Genomic DNA, 10,660 nt, shown 5'->3' with positions numbered 1-10,660 from the left:
CACGCTCCAGGAATGCACATGTCACAATTCATTCAAAAGAATACACTTTGGCCCATGACAACCAATGCCAAATTTATAACGTAAGCTAACGTTATGACACAACCAGTCACAAAACATACCAGAGCCAAAGCCATTTCAATGTCGAAGCCGACGTAACACTTCAATTTTGAATTCTGTAACTGTGCAACTGGTCCAGATCAGATTTTAACGGAAGATTGAGAAGGGAATTGGTTTTGGCTCTGATATTCTGCCCTGGAACTCTTGGAAGAATTGCACTTTTTTATCTATATCTGTATATGGCAGTTATGTGTTGTGTTTTATATTGTGTATATGTAAACCGTATACAAACTTGTCATTTCAAACTTGTATGACTTTCTTCCAAAGAAAACAAAATATGATATTTAGAATAATGTTGTTAACCAGGCACAAACTTACCTGAATTGGTCTTGTGTCCGTACAATACAAGTGAATGGGGGCCGGCGCTGTTCGGTTACAAACTTTCTTCAAAAACCTTAATTCGTGTTCCACAGGAAAAAGTCATACAGGTTTAATATAACAAGAGAATGAGTAAATGATGAAAGAATTCTCTTCTTTTGGTGAACGATCACTTTAAACGTGTCTAAATTGTGTGTACGAAATAAACACACTAAATACTATGTCTGATAAAAAAATCATTACAACCCAATATGACATAATATATGTAAGGGATAATGTACTGGCAGCTGGCTGTTATCGCAAAATTATTATACGGCTCATTGGAATGCTTCATGCTTATTGGCAAGTCGCAATATTTGCAGGTTCGTTATTCCCCTATAACAACCCCTCAAAAATAATACGGTAACCAGGATGCATCAAATCATTTTGACAGTTATTTTTTGACAAATTCTATATAAATATACAGTCAGGTCCATAAATATTGGGCATCGACACAATTTTAACATTTTTGGCTCTATACACCACCACAATGGATTTCAAATGAAACGAACAAGATGTGCTTTGACTGCAGACTGTCAGCTTTAATTTGAGGGTATTTACATCCAAATCAGGTGAATGGTGTAGGAACAACAACAGTTTGCATATTTGCCTCCCACTTGTTAAAGGACCAAAAGAAATGGGACAGAAAAATCATAAATCAAACTTTCACTTTTTAATACCTGGTTGCAAGTCCTTTGCAGTCAATTACAGTCTGAAGTCTGGAACGCATAGACATCACCAGACGCTGGTTTCATCCCTGGTGATGCTCTGCCAGGCCTCTACTGCAACCGTCTTCAGTTCCTGCTTGTACTTGGGGCATTTCCCCTTCAGTTTTGTCTTCAGCAAGTGAAATGCATGCTCAATCGGATTCAGGTCAGGTGATTGACTTGGCCATTGCATAACAGTCCACTCCTTTCCCTTCAAAAACTCTTTGGTTGCTTTGGGTCATTGTCCATCTGCACTGTGAAGCGCCGTCCAATGAGTTCTGAAGCATTTGGCTGAATATAAGCAGATAATATTGCCCGAAACACTTCAGAATTCATCCTGCTGCTTTTTTCAGCAGTCACATTATCAATAAATACAAGAGAACCAGTTTCACTGGCAGCCATACATGCCCACGCCATGACACTATCACCACCATGCTTCACTGATGAGGTGGTATGCTTAGGATCATGAGCAGTTCCTTTCCTGCTCCATACTCTTCTCTTCCCATCACCCTGGTACAAGTTGATCTTGGTCTCATCTGTCCATAGGATGTTGTTCCAGAACTGTGAAGGCTTTTTTAGATGTCGTTTGGCAAACTCTAATCTGGCCTTCCTGTTTTTGAGGCTCACCAATGGTTAACATCTTGTGGTGAACCCTCTGTATTCACTCTGGTGAAGTCTTCTCTTGATTGTTGACTTTGACACACATTCACCTACCCCCTGGAGAGTGTTCTTGATCTGGCCAACTGTTGTGAAGGGTGTTTTCTTCACCAGGGAAAGAGTTCTTCGGTCATCCACCACAGTGGTTTTCCGTGGTCTTCCGGATCTTTTGGTGTTGCTGAGCTCACCGGTGCGTTCCTTCTTTTTAAGATTGTTCCAAACAGTTGTTTTGGCCACGCCTAATGTTTCTGCTATCTCTCTGATGGGTTTGTTTTATTTTTCAGCCTAATGATGGCTTGCTTCACTGATAGTGACAGCTCTTTGGATCTCATCTTGACAGTTGACAGCAACAGATTCCAAATGCAAACTGAACTCTTGAAATGAACTCGGGACCTTTTATCTGCTCATTGTAATTGTAAAAGTTAGGGAATTACACACACCTGGCCATGGAACAGCTGAGAAGCCAATTGTCCCATTACTTTTGGGTCCCTTAACAAGTGGGAGGCACATATGCAAACTGTTGTAATTCCTACACTGTTCACCTGATTTGGATGTAAATACCCTCAAATTAAAGCTGACAGTCTGCAGTTAAAGCACATATTGTTCGTTTCATTTGAAATCCATTGTGGTGGTGTATAGAGCCAAAAATGGTAGAATTGTGTCGATGTCCCAATATTTATGCACCTGACTGTATATTTGTATAAAATATATGACAATATAATTACAAATGATTAAACCAAATTGCCTGTTTGTGACATCTGAACTCCGTTTCTTACCTTGAAACCGGAAGTAAACTGCTTTTAATGGGCAAAAACAAATACAAATAATTTGTGACTGTGTTATCAGGACCCGACGCAAAAATGTGAATTTTTTAATATTTGATTAGCTCATTTTTACCGAATGCAGGAAAAGCCATTTACTTTCGGTTATAAGGTTAGAAACAACTTCAAATATCACAAACAGGCCATTTGGTTTAATCATTTGTAAATATAATTTCAAATATGTTATTAAAAGACATATTTATATTTACTTTTATTCATAAAAATGGTCAAAATTATTTACTGAATCCGGATTACCATGTGTTCTTAGTTTTGAGCGTTTGTTATCTGGCAAAAATGAACCTGCAAATGTCGTGAATGGTCAACAGAATCAAGCATTCCAACGAGCTGTGAAATGAGGTGTTCAATTCAGTTTTATTTATATAGCGCTTTGCACAGTTTTCATTGTTGCAAAGCAGCTTTTCATAAATCATAATAAAAATAAAACTAGGGGAAAAATTAAAGAGAATATACGGTATTGAGAGAATTAGTATTTTTTTTTCTCTATGCAATGCAGTTCAGTGGATTGTCAGAAACTACCATTTTTTTTTATCGAAGTATATTTAATTTAGGTATATTATTATTTTAAATATTGTTATCAGGGCTGAGAGCATAAAATTACAATATACCAGATCAATTTGTAATAATAATCAAAGTATATTTAATTAAGGTATATTATTATTTTAAATATTGTTTTCAGGACTGGGAGAAATTTCAATATCAGAACAATTTAAAATAATACCAAAACGTGCGGATAGAAAACATTTGTCAAAATGAGTTAACATGCTTCTGCGTTGTTAAACGCAAGTTGTTTATATTTATGGCTTAAACTAAATCAGCAGTCATCCAGTGAGTAGCGGTGACAAGGAACCAAAATTCCACTATAGATGTACGTGTATAAAATTGGAGAGAAAAAAACCTTGGGAGAGGTCAGACTCAACCGGGAGAGCAAGTTCGCCTCTGGCTTATTCAAATAGAACTGCTGCAACTTCAGAGAGAATATTTACTGTAAACCGTCAAACAGTCATAGGAAATAGTTCGCCAGGATGGAAAGTGAAAAGAGAAAAAAAACTAGTGAGGATAGAAAAAAATAGATATTTAGGTCAGTCCAATATTATTCTGGTTCTGGAAGACTGTCGGTTTAGGCTGTAGTTGTGACCAGCTGAATTGGCCATCATTATGAGCATCAGGCTACACTGGGAAGAGCATCAGGCCAGAACCGAAGCTTGGACAGACGAGTTCTGGTGCCCTCGAGATCCTAGGTTATGGCTACAGTTGCCATCAGGTGGACTTCCCATCATCACAAGTGTTTGGCTGAACTGGGAAGACCATGCAGAGAAGATCACCTATACCATTCAGCACTTTTGTAAGTTATCAGGAGGATTTTGAAGTCTGAACTAAAAGGGCCACGAATCCAGGTGATTTCTGCAATGTAAAAAGTCAGTGGTATCCCCAGAGTGTTTCTGTAAATTTCAGCTCAAATACACCACATACGTTCATTACAATATGTTGAACATGGCCATGTGTGGCTGCAATGGATAACATGCAGTTTTTGTGTGTTTCTCTTTAAATGCAAATGATCTTCTGCTCCCCTCCCAGTATGCAAAATATGACAAAGAGCGCTTACATGTGTGCTTTGGATGACATCAAGACAAGATTATTTATAATTTAAGATTCTAAATCAAAACTGATTGGTAACTTAACGGCGTTAGCACAGCATTAGCGTCTTAGCCTGCTTTCTGTTTACACTGTGGAATATCGTCTAGCCTAGCTTGTCTTGTGTGCTAACTGTTTCTCTTTTTAAGTGTATATAATACGATTCATTGAGGAACCTTGGTAAATCAGAATTACTCTTCAAACCCGGTGAGTTATGGCTTCTATTCCTATTATTTTTACTTGCATCTCATGTCATATGTTTAGATTAGCCTTCTCTGTCAGCGGCGAGGGTTTTACATGCGATAAATGCAGAGAAATAGATAGGATGATGGAGAAGTTCTTAGAGTTAGAGTCTCGCATCCAATCTTTATTTGAGGATAGTAGGAGTGTAAGAACCATAGAAAACACTTTGGATGCGAGCAACGTTGGTGCACACAGCTCGGTTCCGGTTGAAAATCCCCAGCAGCTGGGAAACTTTGCGACTGTGAGACGCATAGTTGCAGGACAAAAAATCACTCAACCGTTCCGATTAAAGTCTCCAACCTGTTTGCCACGCTCAGTGACGCACCGACTGAGAAACCTGCTGAAAGTGCCCTTGTTATCTGTGATTCTATTGTTCGGAACGTTAACATTGACGCACCAGCCATCATAGTAAAATGTACCGGGAGCCAGAGCGCCTGACATCAAGTCACATTTAAATGTGCTGGCTAAGGCTAATCGTAAATTCATTTAGATTGTTATTCAGGTCGGCACAAATGACGTTAGACATCGTCAATATGAGATCACCAAAGATAATATTAAAGAGGTGTGTGAGCTAGCAAGCACGATGTCAGACACTGCAATATTCTCTGGCCCCCTCACTGTTTATCGTGGTGATGAGATCTATAGCAGATTATCATCACTAAATGGCTGGTTGTCTTGAGTGGTGCCTGCAGAATAATATAGATTTTATAAATAACTGTGAGAGTTTTTAGGGCAGACTTGATCTGTTGAAACGAGATGGGCATTCCTCCTGTCTAGAAATATTGCACAAAATCTTAGTAATACTAAAACTTGACTCTCTAGGGCCCAGGTCAGGGAGCAGACAGACTGGTTTATCAACTGTCTGCTTGCCGTTTTACGTCGCAGAATACACAAAATGTACAACATGTAATAATTTATTCTCCCAAACATCATAAAATAGAGACTGTGTCTGTCCCCCAGAATAGAAAACGTAAGATAATGTGTAAACCTCTTGAAAGTAATTTAATAACGTTAAGCAAACAAACATGAACAAAATACAGATTAGAACTGTAACGACTCAGATTGCTAAATATTAGATCTCTCTCTAATGAAGCTAATAAATTCTTTTGAAATAATTCTTTTCAAGTCATGGTACTTCACGTATCGACACCTAATACTAAGGACAAAACATTTTTTTTATTTATTCTAGCTATTGTATATAGGCCTCCAGGGAACCACACAGACTTTATTAAAGAATTTGGTGGGTTCTTATCAGAACTAGTACTGGCCGCAGATAGAGTCCTTGTCGTTGGTGACTTTAACAGCCATGTAGATAATGATAAAGATGCCTTGGGAATGGCTTTCAAAGACACTCTTAACTCTATGGGCGTTAGTCAACATGTGTCGGTACCCACTCACCTTCGTAATCATACTTTAGATTTAATACTATTTTACGGTATAAATGTGGACAATGTTAAAATCCTTCAGCAGAGTGAAGACATTTCGGATCATTATCTGATATTATGTTTGCCTCACTGGCCTACGGCTGCAAATCAAATTCCTTTTTACAAATATGGTAGAACGATTACTTCAACTACCAAAGATTCGTTTCTCGACAATCTGCCTGAATTGTCTCAATTCTCTAGCATGAGTAAAAACTTTGAATATCTTGACATCACTATTAATAATTTTAACTCCACCTTTTCGGAAACAGTAGACACAGTTGCTCCTCTGCGTTTAAAGAAGATTAACAAATGCAGCCCAACACCGTGGTATAATGAACACACTCAGGCTATATAGTAAGCGACCCGGAAAATAGAGCGGAACTTTAAGAAAACTAAATTAGATCTTACGCGAAAATACAGGAATGCCATAAAAACGTCTAGATCTGCCTACTTTTTATCACTAATAGAAGAAAACTATCACAACCCTAGGTTTTTTTTTAACATAGTGGTTAAATTAACAAAAAATAAGTCATCAGCGACTTCAGATTCTGATTATCAACATAACAGTGATGAATTTATGAACTACTTCACTAGTAAAATCCAAGATATTAGAGAAAAAATTATAACTATGCAACCAGAAGTGAAGACTGCTGAACAAACTAACTACAGCACCCATGCTGAGTGTGTGTGTCGATGTGTGTCGATGTGTGTCGAAGTGTGTGTCGATGTGTGCATATTGTGTGTGTGGAGCTTTTGTATGTGGGAATGTCTGTCTTCTGTGTTTTCACCTTTTTCTTGTTTTTACAGGTATATGACTTTAGTCGTCTTGCTTATAGTCAATATGTCTCACGTACAGCTGCTTTGTAATAATGGAAATTGTAAAAAGCCCTATTTAAATAGTTGAGTTAATGAATAAGCTTCACAGAAATGATGTCGGTCACAAATTTTTTGAACCGATGGGCGCTATGCGTTTTTCCACTAACATAACGACATAACACCTGTCTTTGGATCAATTTAAAGTGTCTGGTTTAGCCGCGAACATGTAAACAACAGCCGCTAAAGTGCTAAACACATTATTTAAGAAAGGCGATTTAAAAACGATGTGTAATACTTACTACTTCGACCCGGGGTCGTCGGAAAGGTCTCCTTCCGTGGCTTCTTTTATATTCCATTTTACATCCAACAACAACACACATTTGTTGTTTCTTAGACATTTTTGTCACTGGCTAATGGCTTAATCTTCACTTGCCTGAAAATGGCTGACAGCGTGTCTCTGGCTTAAGGTGGACCTGAGCACTCAGAAGGCGGAGTCTGTGAGCGGTCATGTGCAGGCATAAACAGTGTGACATCAGATTGTTAGGGGATCGCCAACAGCCTGTTTTGTGTCACTGTTGTGGTTTAAAGGAGATTACAAAAAGAAGAATCGATGGATTTGTATCATTACAGGACTGTTTCTGCACTCACCCTGGCGACCCGATTTCTTATAAACATTTAAAAGTGCATTTTCTGGGAATGCAGATGATTTTCAGATGATTCCTTCAAGCTATCCAAACTGGCAGAGTGCATTGAAGACATAAAACATTGGATTACTAGTAATTTCCTTCTTTTAAACTCTAGCAAAACAAAAATATTACTTATAGCACCAAAAAGACGTAAACAGAATATCTCAGATTACAACCTGCAAATTGAAGGCTGCATTGTTACTCCAACAAATACAGTTTTTTCTCCATTAATCAATCATTGGAATTTAGGTTCCCAGGGCTCTAGACCAGGGCTATTCAAATCTTACCCTGGAGGGCCGGAGCACTGCAGAGTTTTGCTCTAGCCCTGATCAAACACACCTGAGCAAGCTAATCAAGCTGTTCAGTATCGCTAGAAAATCACAGGTGTGCAAGTTTGATCAGGGTTGGATCTAAACTCTGCAGTGCTCCGGCCCTCCAGGGTAAGATTTGAATAGCCCTGCTCTAGACTAACTTTTTGCAATGGTTGCACTGGTGCGCCTAACTTTTTTTCTTAGGTGCACCAGCACATAAGTTAGGTGCACCCAAATTTTCGACGGCATCGCATTTAACGCATTTAACTGGTTTCACCAGTTCACTTTTTTATAAATGTCTAAAGCCAAAATTTACTTTTAAATGATAAAATAGCAATCTGGTCAACACAAAGTTCTTTATTTGAAGCACAAATCTACAAGAAAGGTAACTTACTGAAAAAGTGTTGGTGCTTAAAGTGGTTCACTGAACAGAAATTTAACTTAAAAAATCTCAAGATAAATGGACCAAACGTATACACCAGAGGTTGCGCTGGACTTTTTTAATGTGCGTCCTTTTGACTGACAGGCTCGTAAAAAATCTGTCATTATCTATTATTACCCGTCACTATGGTGCAAGGTGGCGTTAGGTGGTAATTAGTATGTTCCTGACATCATAACGCTGTACTTGCGTCTCGGAACTTGTTGTATTTTAATACAACCGAATGCCAAATAGAGCCATTGTTGTTCACATTCATTTATATATTCAACATTTTAATGTTTATGTTTATATGTGATTAGATCTGAGAAAACCCAACACATGGTGCAAATTTATATACAGCTTTTGATACCATTTTCAAGTCCTTTCCAAATCAGTTTATATTTTGCTCATATCTTGTGTATGTAACTAAAGTTAGTGCTGAGGTCGGCTGAAGCGCAATGATGTTCAGGAATTTAGAGAAAACGTGTTTAAAGTTCAGTGATGAAAATAAAAGCACAGATTGCATCCCATATGTCTAGTCAGTAACAATGACGGGTGAAAACACGCAGGTTTTTGAACATAGTAGAAAGCATATCACGCTCTAATGAAGGGAAACGGGGATTTACAAATTCCCCTCATTGTAATCCGCCAAAATGACGGACGGCCTTCAGCTTTCTCCGTCATTGGTAAAAGAATCCGTCAATGACAGAGAATTTTCGGTTAACGGGACCTCTGGTACACACACGTACAGGAATATCTGGACCACTGCCAATCAGAGGGGGGTCCGCCCTTCACCATTTCTGATTGGTTTAGACCAGGATATGGGCCTAATGTGTGTCTGTCTGTTGAGGGAGACCTTTAGAGTTGAGGATAGTTTTTTTCTCCCTCAAACGGCTGGTCGCACTGGTGCGACCTCTGATTATTTTTAGTCACACCATTGAAAAATAAGGTCGCAATTGCGACCAAATTGGTCGCAATCTAGAGCACTAGTTCCTCGCCACAGCAGGGCAGTGTTGGCTTGCTCACTGGGAGACTGCATTTATTTATTTATTAATTAGATATTATTTTTTAGAATGCTCTTGTTCTTTCTATAAACACCATGCACTGTGCTGTGTTTTACCTTTTCTTTTTTTCCTGTTTGCCCCTGTAAAGCAGCTTTGGAACAATGCACATTGTGAAAAGCACTATATAAATAAACTTGAATTGAATTAAATGTGGCCCTTTAATAGAAAGCCAATGCAATGATGACAGAATTGGGTTTATATGGTCAAATTTCTTTACTGCATTACTGCAGAAGCTGCCCCGATCCGTCTGTCAATCTCCCGTTCCATCCTTCCCTCACTCGTGAACAAGACCCCCAGATACTTGAACTCCTCCACTTGAGGCAGGAACTCTCCACCTACCTGAAGTGAGCAAGCCACCCTTTTCCGACTGAGAACCATGGCCTCAGATTTGGAGGTGCTGATTCTCATCCCAGCCGCTTCACACTCGGCTGCAAACCGTCCCAGTGCATGCTGGAGGTCCTGGTCTGATGGGGCCAGCAAGATGACATCATCCGCAAAGAGCAGAGATGAAATCGTGTGGTCCCCAAACCCGATGCCCTCCGGCCCCTGGCTGCGCCTAGAAATTCTGTCCATAAAAATTATGAACAGAACCGGCGACAAAGGGCAGCCCTGCCGGAGTCCAACATGCACCGGGAACAAGTCTGACTTACTGCCGGCAATGCGAACCAAGCTTCCGCTCTGGTCGTACAGGGACTGGATGGCCCATAGCAAAGGGTCCCGAATCCCATACTCCCGGAGCACCCTCCACAAGATGCCGCGAGGGACACAGTCGAATGCCTTCTCCAAATACACAAAACACATGTGGATTGGTTGGGCAAACTCCCATGAACCCTCCAGCACCCTGGAGAGGGTATAGAGCTTGTCCAGTGTTCCACGACCGGGACGGAAACCACACTGTTCCTCCGGAATCCGGGGTTCTACCATCGGCCGGATTCTCCTCTCCAGTACCCTGGCATAAACTTTCCCGGGGAGGCTGAGAAGTGTGATCCCCGATAGTTGGAGCACACCCTCCGGTCCCCCTTCTTAAAAAGAGGGACCACCACCCCGGTCTGCCAGTCCAAGGGCACTGTCCCCGACCGCCACGCGATGCTGCAGAGGCGTGTCAGCCAAGACAGCCCCACAACATCCAGAGACTTCAGGTACTCAGGGCGGATCTCATCCACCCCCGGTGCCCTGCCACCGAAGAGTTTCTTGACTACCTCGGTGACTTCATCACGGGTGATGGGCGAGTCCGCCTCTGAGCCCTCGGCCTCTGCTTCCTCAATGGAAGACGTGACGGCGGGATTGAGGAGATCCTCGAAGTATTCCTTCCAATGCCCGATGATATCCCCGGTCGAGGTCAACAGCTGCCCCCCTCCACTGTAAACAGCGTTGGTAGGGCACTGC

The sequence above is a fragment of the Triplophysa dalaica genome, chromosome 19 (assembly GCF_015846415.1).
Source record: "Triplophysa dalaica isolate WHDGS20190420 chromosome 19, ASM1584641v1, whole genome shotgun sequence".
NCBI classification, from domain to species: Eukaryota; Metazoa; Chordata; class Actinopteri; order Cypriniformes; family Nemacheilidae; genus Triplophysa; species Triplophysa dalaica.
The sequence above is the reverse complement of the archived record's forward strand: the minus strand, read 5'-3'. Positions refer to the sequence as shown.